Source organism: Choloepus didactylus, chromosome 2 (genome assembly GCF_015220235.1).
Source record: "Choloepus didactylus isolate mChoDid1 chromosome 2, mChoDid1.pri, whole genome shotgun sequence".
NCBI classification, from domain to species: Eukaryota; Metazoa; Chordata; class Mammalia; order Pilosa; family Megalonychidae; genus Choloepus; species Choloepus didactylus.
The window spans coordinates 79490338-79509335 of NC_051308.1; the positions used below are offsets into that span (position 1 = coordinate 79490338).

Sequence of the window (18998 nt, forward strand, 5' to 3'; positions counted from 1 at the left end):
TTCTCTAAATCTTACAAAAGAGAAATAAAAACAAAAAATCCTAAAACTAACCTACAAATCCAATTTAGCTGATCTTAGATAACAAAGTCAAGCCAGTCTTGTCATTTGAACATTAATCTGATAAATCAAAATGAACCTAAAAAGACAAAAAACAAACAAAAACAATAAAACAAAAAACTGCATCTGCAGCTGTGCGGAACTGATGATTACTTTTCAGCAGTTAAACAAAGACAATTGTTACATGGCTCTTTTTTTTTTTTTAATAGAAAGATCTATATCAGGGAAACTCAACAGAATATACCATTTATGAAATTCCATAAAGCCTGCAAGGCAGTCAAGAGCTGATGGCATTTAAGGCAAATCAATCACTAAAGAATTATTTGTTGTTTCAAATGAAGTCCTTTCTAGGCATTTAGGCTGTAATTTAAATCGTGATAGCAACTATTTCCAACTCCCAAGATAAATAAAAGGATCTTATGTAACAAGATAAATTCTCTTTGGCTGCAATGGATACCATTTTCTCTGGAGGCAATCTTTAGTTCTCTTTCTTTTCAATACTATGTCAGTGGTTGTCCCGGCAGCAGTCTCTGTTGGTGTGGTTTCTGTTTGTGTATAAAGTTCTCAGGTTTAACATCTGGTTTTCTGTAACTGGAAAAGACTTCTTGGTGAACCCTTTGGAGCTGGATAATAGGCTGCATCTTTAAAACTTGGAAAAATCTGTCTACTTGTTCAATTAACACAGGCAAGGACTTTAAAAAAATTAATACTTGAAGCTAATCTCAGATTAACACACAGAGATGGACACAACAATCTAGAAATTTTAAAATGCTTCAGAACTAGGCTTTTCTGAGGCCTAATTTCTTGGAGACATGGATATTCAACTTTACCTTCAAAATACCAGTTTTAGCTTAAGGAACATTAACTGAAAGTTAAGACTAAAGAGATATTTTCTGTTCCTATAATGCCTGGTTTTAAAATAAAACTTTGGCAGAGCAGGAGGTAATGGAAGTTCAGGGCTAAGAGTTTAATGTCTAAAAGACCTTTTATACACCAATTTTTCCATTATGAGTACTTTAGAAATCTTACTCACCAGGAGCAGTGATGTACATTTTTTTTTCCTGAAAAGGGCCAGATAGTAAATATTTTAGGCTTCGGGGGCCTGAGACGATTGTCAAACTTCTCAACTCTGCCACTGTACTGTGAAAGCAGCCAGAGACATGGTAAATGAATGGATTTGACTGTGTTCCAATAAAGCTTTATTGACAAAAACAGTGACAAGCTAGATTTGGTCTGACCCACCATAGTTAGCCCCCACCCTGATCAAGAGCATGCTGTGAGAGGAGCATGGCCCCCAGAAGATCACTGAACCAAGACAAACCACAAAACAATGTCATAGAGATTTAACATCAGATAAGGGGAGATTCTGAAGGAGCTTAAAAATAATTTTCATATGCTAGAAATCAAATGTTTCCTGTTTGGGGTAAAATAAATTGCAAACATATATACAATTTTATTATCATAATATAAAGATGCCCAAGTTGGATATGTAGTATATATAATATAGTGGTTTTGCTTCTGCAGCCAGACTTCAAGGCTCAGCCACTTATTTGAGTAATTGACTTACACTTATCCTCTCTTGGCCTCAGTTTCATCATCTGTAAAAACAGGGAAGTAGTAGTAACTATCTCACAGGGTTAGTGCGAAGATTATGAGATAATATATGGCACATACTAAGCGCTTAATAAATGTTAGCAGGTAGTATTATATGAAGTTGTATGACAGACTGCTAACACTCAGCACCCCCAAATATAGCCAACCTTTAAAGAAACCAAGCATAAAACCTGGTGCTAGAAGGTGCCTGATAAATGGTGGTTATTTTGAATGTCATGGTCATTTAATAAATTCATTAAAGATCTGTTTAAAGTCTACTGAGAATTCACATTAGAATGGTCTAAAACATATGATTGTTGAAAGAAAATACCTAGTCATACATTTTGTTCATTTTATAATTTTTTAGCATGTAGCTTTTACCTTCATGTCTTCACTGATGTCCTTAGCTATTGTTTCCCCTCTGCATTTCAAATTTTCCATATGAGAGGCTGCAAAGAAACCACCACACAGCATTTTAGATTTTTTTCCTTAATACCAAATCATAAAAGACATGCAGGTACTATCTGGATAAAAATCTGTTAGAATTATTCACTTGAGCTTAATATTTCTTAGAATGTTTTGTAATCTAGTAAAATAAGTGTCTTATTAAATTTATCTAGGTATATTAAATATTAAAACTAAAAGTTATGAGCATAAGATGATAGAAAACAAGAGTACTTTTATGAATGATACTAAGACTATGCACCCCTAAAGGAGAGGCTAATGTTCATTCTATATATTATGTACCACTGTGTTTAACATCGTCAAACACTATCATCACATTTAAAAAGAAATATTGACTAATACTTAATATTTTATTGCTCTGAAGCAATAAAAGTAAAACATATTTCGTCTTAGACTATGTAATCACATATTGCATAGAGGTCTTGCATAGATGGAATTTCTGGGAAAAAAATCTGGAATATATTATTAGTATTATTACCTTTTCTTTCCTTACTTCTCTGATGCTTTTCTGATTCCTAGTACAGTTCATTTCCCCCAATCTTTGTTATAAATGTTCAGAGCTACATATATAACAAAACTGTATATATGTATTAAGTATCAGAAAAAGCTGCAGCATGGAAAATCAGCAGAAAAGCAGAGGCATGGAAAATCTTACTAAAAGTCCAATGAAATTTGAGATAGGAAAACTAATTTCATTATGGAATCACTTACAAACTTGGTTTTAGAAGAGAAATCTTATTAGAAACTTCTAGTTAGTTATGTTAAGAGGGACATGGCTTTATCGGCCTCAAGAGATTGGCAAATAAGCCAAGCAAAGAATTTCTTTTATAGCTACAGTTTCCTTTTCTGACTTCCTTAGGTTGCTCATCTCAAAAAAGGGAGACCAATTTAGAGGAAAAGGAAATGAATAACAAAGGCAACTTACAGAGAGGAAGAGGGCACTGAAAAGAGGAGGAAAGGCAACAAGATTGCCTCAGAAAAAGGACTCAACTTTTTTTTGGTACCAGAGATTTCTTTGGTAATTTGGTGAAGCCTATGGACCAATTTGCAGAATACTTGTTAATGTATTTATTTTTAATTGGGTATAATTTACACAGAGTAAAATGTATAGATCTGAAGTTTAGCATTCAATCACTTTTGACAAATGCATACCAAGACACAGGACATTTCTGTCACCCCAGAAAGCAATTTTGGCCCCTTTCCCAATCTTCCCTACCAAAAGCAACCACTTATCTGATTTTTATCACTATACATAAATTCTAGAATTTTAGAATAATGTTTTGCCTATTCTAGAATTTTAGAATAATGTTTTAAAATAAATAAAATACATAGGATTACAAACAACAGAATATATTTGAAAATAAAATCATTTTAAAATTTTGATAGACAATGTATGTGCTTCTTTATTGATGATTTAAATAAGATCTAGTGGCAGGTCTAATAATTAAAATGGAAATAATGGGTATAAATAATGATTTGGGATATCTGCAATAACAAAGGTAGTGAAGCTTTGCTACTAGAAGCCACATTGCAGTTACAGGGACTGCTAAAACTATCAGCATTTCCTACACTCATAATAGAAGGACATGCTAAATTTCAGTTTGGGATTAGTGAAAATAACAATGTAATATTTTTCCTATCCAAGTTTACAGGACCCCTATATCCTAAGGACCCCTGGCTTAGAATAATATGCTAATTTAATTTCTATTCTTTTAAGATTTTCAGCAATCACCCAAAAGTAGTTAGGGTCATGGCGATCATTGAACTTTCTCCTGGTTGTAGTAAGTAAATAGCCTATCTTTTGGTCCTCTCATGGCAATCTGGCTCCCAGTCAGGCCCACACTTATTCTTTCTGCTCAAGTTTGCACACCTGTGTGGGAGCCATCCATTCAGTCAACAAGCGTTTATTACATATCTTCCATGGACTAGGACTAAGCATAGGTATTCAGAGTAAGGACAATGGTCTCTGCCCCTCCAGGAGTTTTCAGTTTAGAAGAGAGAGACACACAGGAACGGGAACAAGTAAGTACTTTTTTGCAATCAGCTCAAACTTTTCTCACTCCGTCTCATGTATCCTCAATCCCTGAAACATTTTCCTCCTCTGCTTAAACTGTCCGTTCTCCTGGTATGGGCTCTCACTGTGTCCTGAACAGTTCTATTGCAGTATTCATAAGACTTTATTGAATTAATATATTTAGAATAGTATTTCTCAATGCTTTTGGACCCAATCCCCCCTTTTTAGAATATATTTTGTAAAGCCCCCTTTACTATTCTAAAATAGAATTCATAGATAATATATCTACACATATAAAAAGAAATATAAAGGATGAAGATATTTATCATAATAAAACATGTATTTTAATATGTAAGTACTCAGATCCAACTATACAGGAAGACATAATGAAGTACTTATCATAAGTAAGTTTGGATTTAAGAAAAGTTAGATTAGAAGCCATTCTATATAGAAAACAAAAGATCAGAGGTATGAGTAGAACTAGAACAAAAAGTAGTGCTATATAAGGAATAACAGACTAGACTTATTTGAATATGATAAGAGGAAGGAGGAAATAATCTTAACTGAAGTAGGGATAACATGCCAAGATAAATTATAGGCTGTTAAATGGTGAAAATTACGAAGTACAATATTTCTGAAAATGAGACAGGCCTCGTTAAAAGTGTAGTGTCAAAATAATTCCCTACATTGTAACACGGAAGCGGTAACATTAAAGTCCAGCAAAAGATGTATCTTCTACTTTGAAATTCCACCATAATTGAGACTACATTCAGTAAATAATCGCTTAAAAAGACTATGGAGATAGCTCCAACAACAGGTGATGGGGGAGCTGGTTGATCAAGATGGCACAGTAAGATGCTCCAGTGTACTATCCCCACCACAGACTCTTTGAACAACTAGGAAAACCTGGCCAAGCCACCTTCTTCAAAACTCCGGGAAAAAGTTAAAGGGTTGCAGCAGCGAGGCAAGAAGTGAATCAAGAAAAAGCAGCTTGAAAAATGGTAGGCGAGGCTCATGGTACCCTTACTAGTCCCTCCCCCACCCCTCCCTAGTGCAGTATGGAGCCAGCCTGCTCTCCCATTGTGGGTCACTGGCCTTGTTCCAGAGGGAGCAGAATAACCCCCATGTGCATACTTGGGATGTGCCATTCTACCAGGTGGAAGCCTGAAAGATTAAACCAGGAAACTTATCTCAGGCTCACCCAGCCAGACTTTGTCCTGAAGGCAGAGAAGCAGCTTGCAGACAGCTGACTCAGTGTAAGAAATAATCAAAGCGAAGCAGTCTGTGGCAAATAACTACCTGCAGTAAGTCATATAACAGAGAACCAAGGAGGGATGAAAGTCTAATTCAAATAGAGTAGAGGGGGAATTTGAATTCCTGTACCCGGGAATTCCTAAGGCCAGGAGCAAGAACAAGTCTAGGACAAGAAGCAGGCTCAACTCAGGCTCAGGTAAGACAGAAAGGACCCTGCACCTCACATTTGCCTTGGGCTGATCTTCTTGATAGGAGGGCTAAGCTCTGAAGGAAACCACCAGTCAAAACAGAGCCAACTGGTAAAGACTGTGAAACGTACTTTTTGCTTTGGTTTGATTGTTTTTATTAGCTCCCAGCACTCAAGGAAATCTCTGTCATTTATTTCTTTGAATATTCCTTCTGCCCCTTTCTCTCTCTTCCTTCTGGGACTCCCGTACTGCATATACTGGTATGCTTGATAGTGTCCCATAGATCTCTTAGGCTCTGTTCACGTTCTTAAATTATTTTTTCTTCTCCTTAGCCTGAATCACTGCAACTGTCTTGGCTTCGAGCTCACTGATTTTCTTCTGCCACCTCCCATCTGCTGTTGAAACTCTCTGGGGAATTTTTTATTTCAGTTATTGTGCTCCTCAACTCCAGTATTTGTTTGGTTCCTTTTTAAAATTTCTCTCTCTTTATTGAGGTTTTCATATTGTGCATTCATTGTTTTACTGATATCCTTTGGTTATTTCTTTGTGTTTTCCTCCATCTCCTTGAGCATATTGAAGGTTTTTTTTCTCTTTAAGTCTTTGTCTGGTATATCCAAAGTCTAGTCCTCTTCATTGATGGTTTCTGGCCTTTTATCTTCTTGCTTTGGATGGGCCATCATTTCCTATTTATTTATTTGTCTTATAATCTTTTATTGCACACTGTTCATTTTATTATTTTGAAGTGTTAACTCTGGGATTTAATCCCTGAACTGTCTGTTTCTTAAGTTTGTGTCCAGCTAATAATTTAAAAAGTGAACAGAGCCTAAGAGATCTATGGGACACTATCAAGCATAACAATATATGCATTACAGGAGTCCCAGAAGGAAGAGAGAGAAAGGGGAAGAAGGAATATTCAAAGAAATAATGGCAGAAAACTTCCCAAATTCAATGAAAGATATGAATATGAATATTCAAGAAGCCCAACAAACTCCTAAGAATATAAACTCAAAGATGACCACATCCAGATGCATAGCAAGCAAACTGTCTAAAGCTAAGAACAAGGAGAGAGTTCTGAAAGCTGCAAAAGAAAGCAATGATTATGTACAAGAGAATCTCAATAATGGAGGCAAGAAGCCAGTGGGACAAAATACTTAAAGTGATCAAAGAAAACAACTGCCAACTGAGAATTTTATATCCAGTGAGACCTTCCTTCAAAAATGAGGGAGAGATTAAGACAGTCCCAGAAAAACAAAAGCTGAAGGAGTTCATCACCTCTAGATCTGCCCTACAAGAAGTGCTAAAGGGAGTTCTTCAGACTGAAAAATAAAGGACACTTTATTTTTAGGGAATCTAAGTGGCATAAAGAAATAAAGACATCCGGTAAAGGTAACCACATGGGTAATTATAAATATATTATAATTATAATTATAAATTATATAATTATAAATATTATAATTATAAATTATATAATTATAAATATTATAATTATAAATATCAGTACTATTATATTGTATTATTTTGGTATGAAACTCCACTTTTTTACTTCTTAGAGACTCTAAAATGCAAATTGATAAAAATGATAAATCTATGGTTTTGGACATACAATGTATAAAGATATAGTTTGTAACAAGTATCAGAAAAAGGTGGTGGGGCAGGGGTGTAAAGGAAAAGTGCACATGTATGCTATTAACATTAATTTGCTATCAAAACAATTATGATTGTTATAGATTTAAGATGTTTAATTTAAGCCCCATGGTAACTGCAAAGAAAATATATAAAAAATATATACAGAAAGAAATAAGAAAGGGATCAAGAACCAAATTGATATGAAAGTAGGCATTAGAAGAACTGAGGGACAAAAAGGCATAAAGCTTACAAAGACTAAATAGCAAAATGGCAGAAGAAAGTCCTGCATTATCAGTAGTGACTTTACATGTAAATGGATTAAACTCTCCAGTCAAAAGGCAGACACTGGCAGAGTGGATTAAAAAAAAATCATGACCCAACTATATGCCATGTACAAGAGATTCACCTTAAATTCAAAGATACAAGTAGGCTGATAGAGAAGAGACGGAAAAAATATATCACACAAATAATAACCCAAAGAGAGCTGGGGTAGCTATACTAATATCAGATAAAATAGACTTTAAGTCAATAACTGTTATGGAGGAAAAAAAGTTCCAGAGCCACACCATGGTGGGGAGAAACTGAGAGACAGTGTTTCGAGGCAGGTTAGTGTAAAAACCGGAAAACAGCTGGGGAGCTGGCAGCGAGAGCTTCCTTCCATGCCCCACACCTGCCTCAGTATCTGGTGTGGTGATAGCCCTTTACACACCCACAGCTAGCAGCCCTTGAGCCAGGAATGGGCAGCTGCAGCAGGCAGAGGATCGCAGAAGTGGGCAGTTTCCAGGCCCCATACAACTATCTTTGTAGCACGCTGGGAGAAACCCCTTCACAGTGCCATGGCTGAGAGCTTCCTTAGGGATTCCACAGGCCTGTGACAGCACACACTCCTCCCCGACAGAAGCCCGCAGAGTACAGAGCCTAGAGGCAGGGTTGTCACATGGAAGTGGCAGGAACCCTACACCAATCCCAGGGACTTGTGGGTTCATGGCAGAGAGGGACTGTAGGGAATCTGAGCTGAAGGGTTAGACACAAGCTGCAGCCCCAGTTTATTCCAGCCACAGCCCTGGGAACAGCTGAGGGTCCTGGGTCTTAAAACCATCTTCCCTGCCAAACTGCACAGAGCACACCCTCCACCCACAGAGCTCGTCATCCTCACTGCACATAGAAAACTGGTGCACTGATCCACAAGGTTTGGACCCCCACTTGCTATACAGATGAAGTTGGAAAGAACTGGCTTGAGGGTAAGAGGTGGTTCGGGAGTGCCATCTGCTGTTAGGTAAGGGAAAGTGCACTCCACCAAGTTATAGCTCTGTCAGATTATAAATAATTGTTTAAATAAGTCTGCATATTCTAAAAGAACCCTATCAAGATAAGCAAATGCTAAGAAGCCAAAAACAAACACAAAATTTTAAAGCATATGAAGAAACCAGAAGATATGGATAACTCAAACACCCAAATTAAAACACCAGAGGAGAAGCAGAACTTGGAGCAATTAATCAAAGAAGTAATCACAAACACCAATACCATGGCTTAGGATATAAAGGACATCAAGAAGACCCTAGAAGAGCATAAAGAAGAATTTGCAAGAGTAAATTAAAAAAAAAAAAAAGATGATCTTATGGAAATTAAAGAAACTGTTGATCAAATTAAAAAGATTCTGGAAACACATAGCAGCAGATTAGATGAAGTAGAGGAATGAATAATTGAACTTGAAGAAAGCATGTTGGAGAGTGAAAGCACAAAAGAATGAATGGAGTAAAAGATCAAAAAAATTGAAATGGATCTCAGGGATATGGTGGACAACATGCAGCATACAAATATAAGAATCATAGGTGTTCCAGAAGGGGAAGAGAAGGGTAAAGGTCTAGGAAGAGTATTCAAAGACATTGTTGGGGAAAACTTCCCAGCCCTTCTAAACAACATAAATAAGCAAATCATAGATGCCCAATGAACTCCAAACAAAATAATTTCAAATAAACCCACTCCGAGACATATTCTGATCAGATTATCAAATGCTGAAGAGAAGGAGCAAGTTCTGAAAGCAGTAAGAGAAAAGCAATTCAGCACATACAATGGAAACAAAATAAGATCACTATAGAGATGAGAAGGCAGTGGTATGACATATTTAAAATTCTGAAAGAGAAAAACTGCCAAGAATTCTTTATCCAGCAAAGCTCTCCTTCAAATTTGAGGGAGAGGTTAAAATCTTCACAGACAGACAAATGCTGAGAGAATTTGCTAACAGGAGACCTGCCTACAAGAAATACTAAGGGGAGCCCTACCAGCAAAGAAGAAAAGAAAGGAGAAGTCTGGAGAACAGCACAGAACTAAAGAGTTATAGTAAGCATACACTAAAAGAAATAAAGAGAGAGAGGGAAAAAATATATCTGACAAATAAAAACAAAAGGATATGATGACTGATTCAAAAATTGCCTTCACAGTAATAACATTGAATGTTAATGGATTAAACTCCCCAATTAAAAGATATAGGTTGGCAAAATGGATTAAAAAAAATGAGCCATCAATATGTTGCTTACAAGAGACTCATCTTAGACCCAGAGACACAAAGAAATTGAAAATGAAAGGATGGAAAAAAATATTCCATGCAAGCTACAGCCAAAAGAAAGCAGGAGTACCAATATTAATCTCAGATAAAATAGACTTTATATGCAAGGATGTCATAAGAGACAAAGAAGGCCACTATATACTAAAAAAAGGGACAATTCAACAAGAAGAAATAACAATCATAAATATGTATGCACCCAATCAAGGTGCCCCAAAGTACATGAGACAAACATTGGCAAAACTGAAGGAAGCAATAGATGTTTCCACAATAATTGTGGGAGACTTCAATACATCACTCTCTCCCATACATAGGAGATAAATGAATTTAACTTAACAGACATATATAGAGTATTACATCCCAAATCACCAGGATACACTTTGTTCTCTAGTGCTCATGGAACTTTCTCCAGAATAGATCATATGCTGGGCCATAAAACAAGCCTCAATAAATTTAAAAAAATTGAAATTATTCAAAGCACATTTTCTGATTACAATGGAATACAACTTGAAGTCAATAACTATCAAAGATTTAGAACATTCACAAATATCTGAGGTTAAACAACACACTCCTAAACAATCAGTAGGTTAAAGAAGAAATAGCAAGAGAAATTGCTAAATATCTAGAGACAAATGTAAACAAGAGCACAACATATTAAAACTCATGGGATGCAGTGAAGGTGGTATTGAGGGGGAAATTTATAGCTCCAAATGCATACATTAAAAAGGAAGAAAGCTAAAATCAAAGAACTAATGGAACAACTGAAGAAGCTAGAAAATGAACAGCAAATTAACCCTAAGCCAAGTAGAAGAAAAGAAATAACAAGGATTAAAGCAGAAATAAATGACACAGAGAACAAAAAAACAATAGAGAGAATAAATAAAACAAAAAGTTGGTTCTTTGAGAATACCAACAAGATTGACAAGCCCCTAGCTAGACTGACAAAATCAAAAAGAGAGAAGACCCAAATAAACAAAATATTAAATGAGAGAGGAGACATTACTGCAGATCCCGAAGAAATTTTAAAAATTATAAGAGGATACTACGAACACCAACAAACTAGATAATGTAGAGGAAATGGACAATTTCCTGGCAACACATGAACTACCTAGACTGACCAGAGAAGAAACAGAAGACCTCGACCAACCAATCACAAGCAAAGAGCTCCAATCAGTCATCAAAAAGCTTCCCACACATAAATGCCCAGGGCCAGATGGCTTTACAGGGGAATTCTACCAAACTTTCTAAAAAGAACTGACACCAATCTTACCTAAACTCTTTCAAAAAATTGAAGAAAATGGAACACTACCTAACTCATTTTATGAAGCTAACATCACTCTAATACCAAAACCAGGCAAAGATGCTACAAGTAAGGAAAACTGCAGGCCAATCTCCTTCAAAAATATAGAGGCAAAAATTCTCAACAAAATACTTGCAAATTGAATCCAAAGACACAAAAGTCATACACTATAACCAAGTGAGGTTCATTCCAGGCATGCAAGGATGGTTCAACATAATAAAATTAATCAATGTATTATAACACATCAACAAATCAAAAGGGAAAAATCAAATGATCATTTCAATAGATGCTGAAAAAGCATTCAACAAAATCCAGCATCCTTTTTTGGTAAAAACACTTGAAAAGGTAGGAATCAAAGGAAACTTCCTCAATATGATAACCGGCATACATGAAATACCCATAGCCAGCATAGTACTCAATGGCTAGAGACTGAAACCCTTCCCTCTAAGATCAGGAATGAGACAAGGATGCCCACTGTCACCACTGTTATTCAACATTGGGCTGGAAGTGGTAGCCAGGGCAGCTGGTAGGTAAAGAAATAAAGGCATCCAAATTGGAAAGGAAGAAGTAAAACTGTCATTTGCAGACAATATGATCTTATATTTGGAAAACCCTGAGAAATCAATGACACAGCTACTTGAGCTAAAAAACAAACTTATCAAAGTAGCAGGATACAAGATTAATGCACATAATAAGTCAGTAATGTTCCTATACACTAGAAATGACTTAACTAAAGACACACTCAAGGAAAAGATTCCATTCTCAGTAGCAGCTAAAGAAATCAAGGAGTAAACTTAACCAAGGATGTAAAAGACCTATACATAGAAACTACTTATCTTTACTGAAAGAAATAGAAGGGGACCTAAAAAGATGGAAAAAGTATTCGTGTTCATGCCATTAAGATGTCAGTTCTACCCAAACTCATCTACAGAGTCAATACAATTCCAATCAAAATTGAGAATTCATAAACAGACCCCCAGATCTATGGTCGACTGATCTTTGATAAGGCCCCAAACCCACTGAACTGGGACATAATAGTCTCTTCAACAAATAGGGCTGGGAGAACTGGATATCCATATCCAAAAGAATGAAAGAGGATCCCTACCTCACACCCTACAGAAAAATTAAATCAAAGTGGATCAAAGACCTCAACATAAGAGACAGTACCATAAAACTCCTAGAAGATAATGTACAGAAACCTCTTCAAGACCTTGCATTAGTAGGTCACATCTTAGACCTTATACCCAAAGTATAAGCAATGAAAGAAAAAAATAGATAAATGGGAACTTCTCAAAATTACAATCTTCTGTACCTCAAAGGAATTTGACAAAAAGGTGAAGAGGCAGACAGCTTAATGGGAAAAAATATTTGGAAACCGTGTTTCTGATAAAAGACTGATATCTTGCATATATAAAGAAATCCCACAACTCAATGCCAATAGTACAAACAACCCAATTATAAAATGGGCAAAAGATATGAAAAGACATTTCTCTGAAGAGGGACTACAAATGGCTAAAAAACACTTGAAAAAATGTTCATCTTCACTAGCTATCAGGGAGATGCAAATTAAGACCACAATGAAATATCATCTCACACCAATCAGAATGGCTGCCATTAAACAAACAGGAAACTACAAATGCTGGAGTGGATGTGGAGAAATTGGAACTCTTATTCATTGCTGGTGGGACTGTATAATGGTACAGCCACTCTGGAAGACAGTCTCACGGTTCCTTAGAAAACTAGATATTGAGTTACCCTTCGATCCAGCAATTTCACTTCTGTATATATACCTGGAAGATTTGAAAGCAGTGACATGAACAGATAATTGCACACCGATGTTCACAGTGGCATTATTCACAATTGCCAAGAGATGGAAAAAATAAAAACGTCCTTCAGCAGATGAGTGGATAAACAAAATGTGGTATATACACATGATGGAATAGTATGTGGCAGTGAAAAGGAATGAGGTTGTGAAATATGACAATATGGATGAACCTTGAAGACATAATGCTGAGTGAAATAAGCCAGGCCCAAAAAAGAGATATTGTGTGTTACCACTAATGTGAACTCTGTGAAAATGTAAAATAAATGTTTTATATCATAGAATGTGGGGTACCTAGCAATAGACAGCAAATAGTGAAGGGGGCACGATAATCTAAAAAGAACAGATAAGTTGTGGAGGGTAATCTTAATGTTATGGGAATGTTCAGGAATGACTACGGTTTGTTAATTCTCTTGGGGTATGGTAGGAACACGTTAGAAGCAATATAGTTATTTTAAGTTAATTGTTTTTCTTATTCTTTGTTTTGTTTTGTTTGAAACGTGTTTTTTTTTTAATTTTTTTATAAATAAAGTTTAAAAAAAAATAGCATCCATGTATGTGGAAGTCAGCCTCCAAGATATCCCTAAATGATCCCTGTCTCCGGGTATTCACACCCTTGTGCAGTGCCCTCCACAACATACCATGGTTAGTCTGTATGACCTATAATTTACAACTTGAGATAGTATATACACATCCAAGATTAGGTTTTACAAAAGACTGAGACTTCTGTCTTGGGTACTCTCGCTTTCTCTCTTTTGCTTTCTCTGTCACTCTCAGATCACTCACTCTGGAAGAAGCAAGCTGATATGTTGTGAGCAATCCTCAGCCGACAAGAAACTGAGGGCTGCCAACAACCATTTGAGTGAGGTAGTAAGCAGATTCTCTAGCTTCAGTTGAGCCTTGAGATAACTGCAGCCCTAGCGGATGGCTGGCTTGGCTGCAACCTTGTGAGAAAGCCCAAGCCAGAACCACCCAGGTAAGCTGCTCCCAGATTTCCAACCCTCAGAAACTGTAAGAGATAACAAATATTTGTTGTTTTAAGCTGCTAAATTTCAGAAAAATTTGTTATGCAGCAATAGATAACTAATACAATATGAAAGCAATATATTTTCAAATCAAGGTATTTAGGCCTATCTTAGGTGGAAACTAAAATTCTTAGTGAGATTTCTTTTTAAAATATGTTAAGTTTTTAGATAAATACTATAATTCCCTTTACTTTAATGTGGCATATTTTTTTACAATTAAAATCCTCATTTAAAATTTCAAATAGCTAAAGATTTGATATTAATCTTTATCTAAGTTTTCATTAACGGAATAAATATTATATAATATGCTAACAATATCAAGTGTTGGTGAGGATGTAAAGCAACTGGAACTTTCAAACCTTCAGATGGATGTGTACACTGATATAACCACTTTGGAAAACTTTTTAGTAATATCTATAAAAGCTAAATATATGCCTACCATCTGACCCAGCAATTCTATTTACAGATATATATCCATGAGAAATGAGTGTAAAAAAGAGGAATAAGAATGTTCATAGTAGCTTTATTCATAATATTCAAAACCTGGAAACAATCCAAAGGACAATCAACAGAAGAATAGGATAGATATATTGTCTATAGACACACAATGAAATACTACACAACAACAAAAAAGAACTTTTACATTCAAAACATGGATGATCTCATAGAAATGACATTGAGCTAAAAAAGGTGGATGCAAATATACTTACTGCATGATTTCATATATATAAGGTTCAAGAACAGGCAACACAAATCGATGATGACATAGGTCTGACCTATAGGGTTTCCTTTGGTGGAAAGGAATGCTGAGCAGAAAGAGGTCTAAGGAAACCTTTTTGGGTTATACAGGATGTCTATATATTTGGGAAGCAAGATAACCTTGTGTTAGTTACATTTTCAAATAATATGCTCACTGTATTTTTCCTCAGCCTTAATATACCTTTTCAGGTAAAATACTTCTAAATTTAAAGCAATGGGTCAAACAGTTAATCCAAAAAAATAAGACAATTTTCCCTGTTTCCAGATTTCTTTTGCACACTTTGGATTGTATTTATTGTGTATATGAAAACATATTGGGTATATTATTTTAAAATGTAACCAACATACTGTTTAAAAATGTGCTTATGTTTCCCAACTTTGCAGTAGATCAAGGTGATCAGCTGGTAGATCACGGTGGCAGTTACATGGGTATAGGTGTGTGTAAGAGTTTGTATAAGTTCATTGTGCCTTGCACTATGTTATCCCTCAATGCATGCATGCGCGCACACACACACACACAATAACAATTTTTTTTAAACATTTACCTTAGAAAATTATCTTACTTTTATGTATAGGGTAAGGTGATACTATTATGCTTCACTCTTATTGCATGGTTTACAAAATAATGTATCAACCAAGGGATTTTTTTATCAATAGTACTGACAATTAGATTCACTGATTTGTGGAACATTTCGCTAGGATACATAGATTAATGCTGTCAATGACTAATGCAAAGAATTCCTAAAACACCCTGTGCTACTTTAGAAAAATGTCTAAACACTCACATTGTTAACCAACAATAGCTGTTCTTCATCTGTTGCACAAGCAATGACAATGTAAAAAGTGCCAAAAATACTTGGGCTCATGTGTAAAATACAGTTAGGTCACAGGCTTGGATAATTATAAATAGATTTTCATACATGGATACCTGGTGAGATATTCTAAAGTTGGGCTAGGCCTCCCCCCTACGTGGGATCAGACACCCAGGGAAGTGAATCTCCCTGGCAACGTGGAATATGACTCCCGGGGAGGAATGTAGACCCGGCATCGTGGGATGGAGAACATCTTCTTGACCAAAAGGGGGATGTGAAAGGAAATGAAATAAGCTTCAGTGGCAGAGAGATTCCAAAACGAGCCGAGAGATCACTCTGGTGGGCACTCTTACGCACACTTTAGACAACCTTTTTTAGGTTCTAAAGAATTGGGGTAGCTGGTGGTGGATACCTGAAACTATTAAACTACAACCCAGAACCCATGAATCTCGAAGACAGTTGTATAAAAATGTAGCTTATGAGGGGTGACAGTGGGATTGGGAATGCCATAAGGACCAAACTCCACTTTGTCTAGTTTATGGATGGATGTGTAGAAAAGTAGGGGAAGCAAACAAACAGACAGGGGTACCCAGTGTTCTTTTTTACTTCAATTGCTCTTTTTCACTCTAATTATTATTCTTGTTATTTTTGTGTGTCTGCTAATGAAGGTGTCAGGGATTGATTTAGGTGATGAATGTACAACTATGTAATGGTACTGTAAACAATCGAAAGTACAATTTGTTTTGTATGACTGCGTGGTATGTGAATATATCTCAATAAAATGATGATTAAAAAAAAAAATAATAAAAAAAAATAAAGTTGGGCTAGGCATAGAAGACATTTAGTAACCCTGGCCCCTGACTAAAAAATACCAGCTATATTCTATTACTGTGGTAACCAAAAATGTCCCTGAGTTTTCAAAAAGGGCTGCTAGGGGGCAGTACTGCCCCCAGGGAGAACCATGGTGTTCTTATTTATCTTCCTGAAATTATCTTAATCTTAGAATCTCTAGCGTTAAATACAGGGCCTGTGACTCCCAGGAATGAGCCTGGCCCTGGCATCGAGGGATTGAGAATGCCTTTTTGACCAAAAGGGGAAAAAGAAAGCTAACAAAACAAGGTTTTGGTGGCTAAGAGATTTCAAATAGAGTCAAGAGGCTATCCTGGAGGTTATTCTTATGCAAGCTCCAGCTAGATATTCCAAATGCCCACCCTAATCAACAGTAGTCCCGAAAGTACTGAAGAATACCTAGGTCCCTATCTGAGACTACATAAAAGTTTCACTCACTAGGTTTACTTTTCAGAAACTTAAATCCTCCAGAGTGTTCCCATGACAGATAAGTCCCAAAACCCAGGGGCAACAGCCTCTCCAAGAACATCAACTGGATGCATCCCCCTTCCCCATAATGTCGACACCCCTTTACAATATGAACAAGTTAGGGTGGTCACTGCCCAGATATCCCTGAAGATTGAGAAAGTGATCAAATGAGAGATAGGGTAGCAACTGAAAAGATAGGATTTAACAAAGGATTACGAATGCTGAATCTTTATATATATATTAGTTTCTAGGGTACTGGAATAGCTAGAAGAAAATAACTGACATGGAGGAACTGTAACATATAACATGCTTTGAAATTTGCTCTATAGCTACTTGTTAAATCATACTTTGAAAGTTATCGCATTTCTGTATAAATGTTATACTTCACAATAAGGAAATGACTGAAACTATGGAACTGTAACCAATAACATTCTTTGACGTTTGCTCTCTAACTACTTGTTAAATCGTACTTTGGATGTTATCACTTTTTGGTATATATGTTATAATTCACAATAAAAAAAATGTAACAAAAAAAATCAACTAGGAAAGAAGGTCAAGTCATTCCCAGGCTCTGGGCAGGATAGCCCCAACCTGAAAGAAATATCCCTGTTTTTGGTGGTGGCGGTGGGGGGGGTGGGGGAGAACAGTTATAAAGTTGAAAAATCTTTGACATCCTTTAGATTCTCAGGAGGAAAAAAATAATAATAATTGCTGAATTGTATTCAGATTTGGTGAAATGCTTATAAGGTGGTACCTTCTTTCCTTTAAAGGGTATATATTGGCTTTGATGTCAGACAGATCTAGGTTTAATCCTGGTCATTTATAAGCTCTGTGACTTGGGACAAACTACATTTGTAACTTTGTAAGAAGACTGACAAGACTCCTTTTACTATTTAGATTATTTTAGTATTAACAGGTTTTTATAAGGAGTAAATGAGATGATGCCTGGCAAAAGCTTACAGTTTTGTGGACACACACTAAGAATTCAATAGAGGGTTAACTGTTATTATTATAGTTAGTTGCAAACACATCTGTCCCTGAAGGATTCTGAGCCTCAGCAACTACAGCAATTAGATACATAATTGTCTTTGGGGTAAAGCTTGCAATATGGCCTCAAGCTCATCTGCTGGGAGCTCACAAGCAATTGGCAGTAAGACTGGGAAGGAGAGGATATAGGAAAATAGTTGGGTAGATCCTGCAAATTTTTGACAAGGCCTGAGAATTCTATACTCTCGTTTGGTTTCAGCCCTCTGTCCCTCAACCTTCTCTAAGATCAAGTGGGAAAGTGGGTGGACCTGTCTACACCTTCCCAGAGTAACCTTTGCTCCTTGTTGCTGGTTCTCTTCCACGTCCATGCTGCTTTGCAGGCACATCCCACATCCAGAATTTGTGTCCAGAGGAAAGTTCGTCCATGTGAGAAGGGTCTGGAAACCAATCATTTGCCTCGTGCCTGAGCTCGTTGGACTCTGAGTAACTCAGTGAGTGCCTGCTGCTTGACTGACTGAATCCTTCTGGGACCACAGGCTTTTCATTGGCTTATTTGGTGGAATCATGAGGCTATGAGTCAGGGTTTCAGCTAATTTAGCCACTCAGTTCCTTTTAGGAGGAAGGCAGCTAGAGATAAGGCAAAAGGAGAAGAAAAAATGTTTCATCAGTGGAAAGATGTTACTACAGACTGACCAAAGTTTCAGAAAGATGCTTGACTCTGCATGGGGCTCGAGTGACAGTGGGAGGAAGACAAGAGGCAAAGGGGTGAGGGCTACAGAGGTGAGGGCTGCAGGCCCTGTGTGGACCTCAACCTATTGCACCAAGCCCACTAAGTGCCAGGCTCTCTTTCTTCCTTTTCAAAGTTCACAAGAAAGCAGCCTACCCTTTACCATTTCACCTACTGTTAGCTCCTCACAATCTGAATTCTGTCCTGCACCCCTCCTTTCCCACCCACTGCTCCACCTCTGCCAGTGATTCTGCTGGAGTGAAATCCAGTGACCACTCCCTGGTCTTCAGCCTCCTTCTCCCTGCTTCTCTGGGTTTCAAAATGCCTTTTTCTTCTTCTTGCTTCCAGGACTCTTTGTCCCAATGGGTAGGGATGGAAGGAGAGAGCAAGAGAGGGTCTGGAAGAAATGTGGCTGTAAGACTCGATGCCTCACATACTGCTTGTAAGCACACCATCCAAGAGGGAGAGAGGGAAGAGTGAAAAACAGTG

The 18998-nt window shown here is 36.8% G+C and overlaps 1 long non-coding RNA gene across 2 annotated transcripts; it reads right to left on the reverse strand.

The window, feature by feature from the left end:
• Positions 1 to 211: 211 nt before the first annotated feature.
• On the reverse strand, positions 212 to 18278 carry LOC119516382. Of its 2 annotated transcripts, XR_005213291.1 has the most exons (5): positions 18115 to 18278; positions 2032 to 2099; positions 1625 to 1655; positions 1091 to 1197; positions 212 to 648 (listed from the first exon to the last, which is right to left on the reverse strand). It is a non-coding gene; the product is annotated as an uncharacterized LOC119516382 (long non-coding RNA). The 2 variants fall into 2 exon arrangements; XR_005213290.1 differs by lacking the exons at positions 212 to 648; positions 1091 to 1197 and having other exon boundaries at positions 1305 to 1655.
• Between the last annotated feature and the right edge of the window lie 720 nt (positions 18279 to 18998).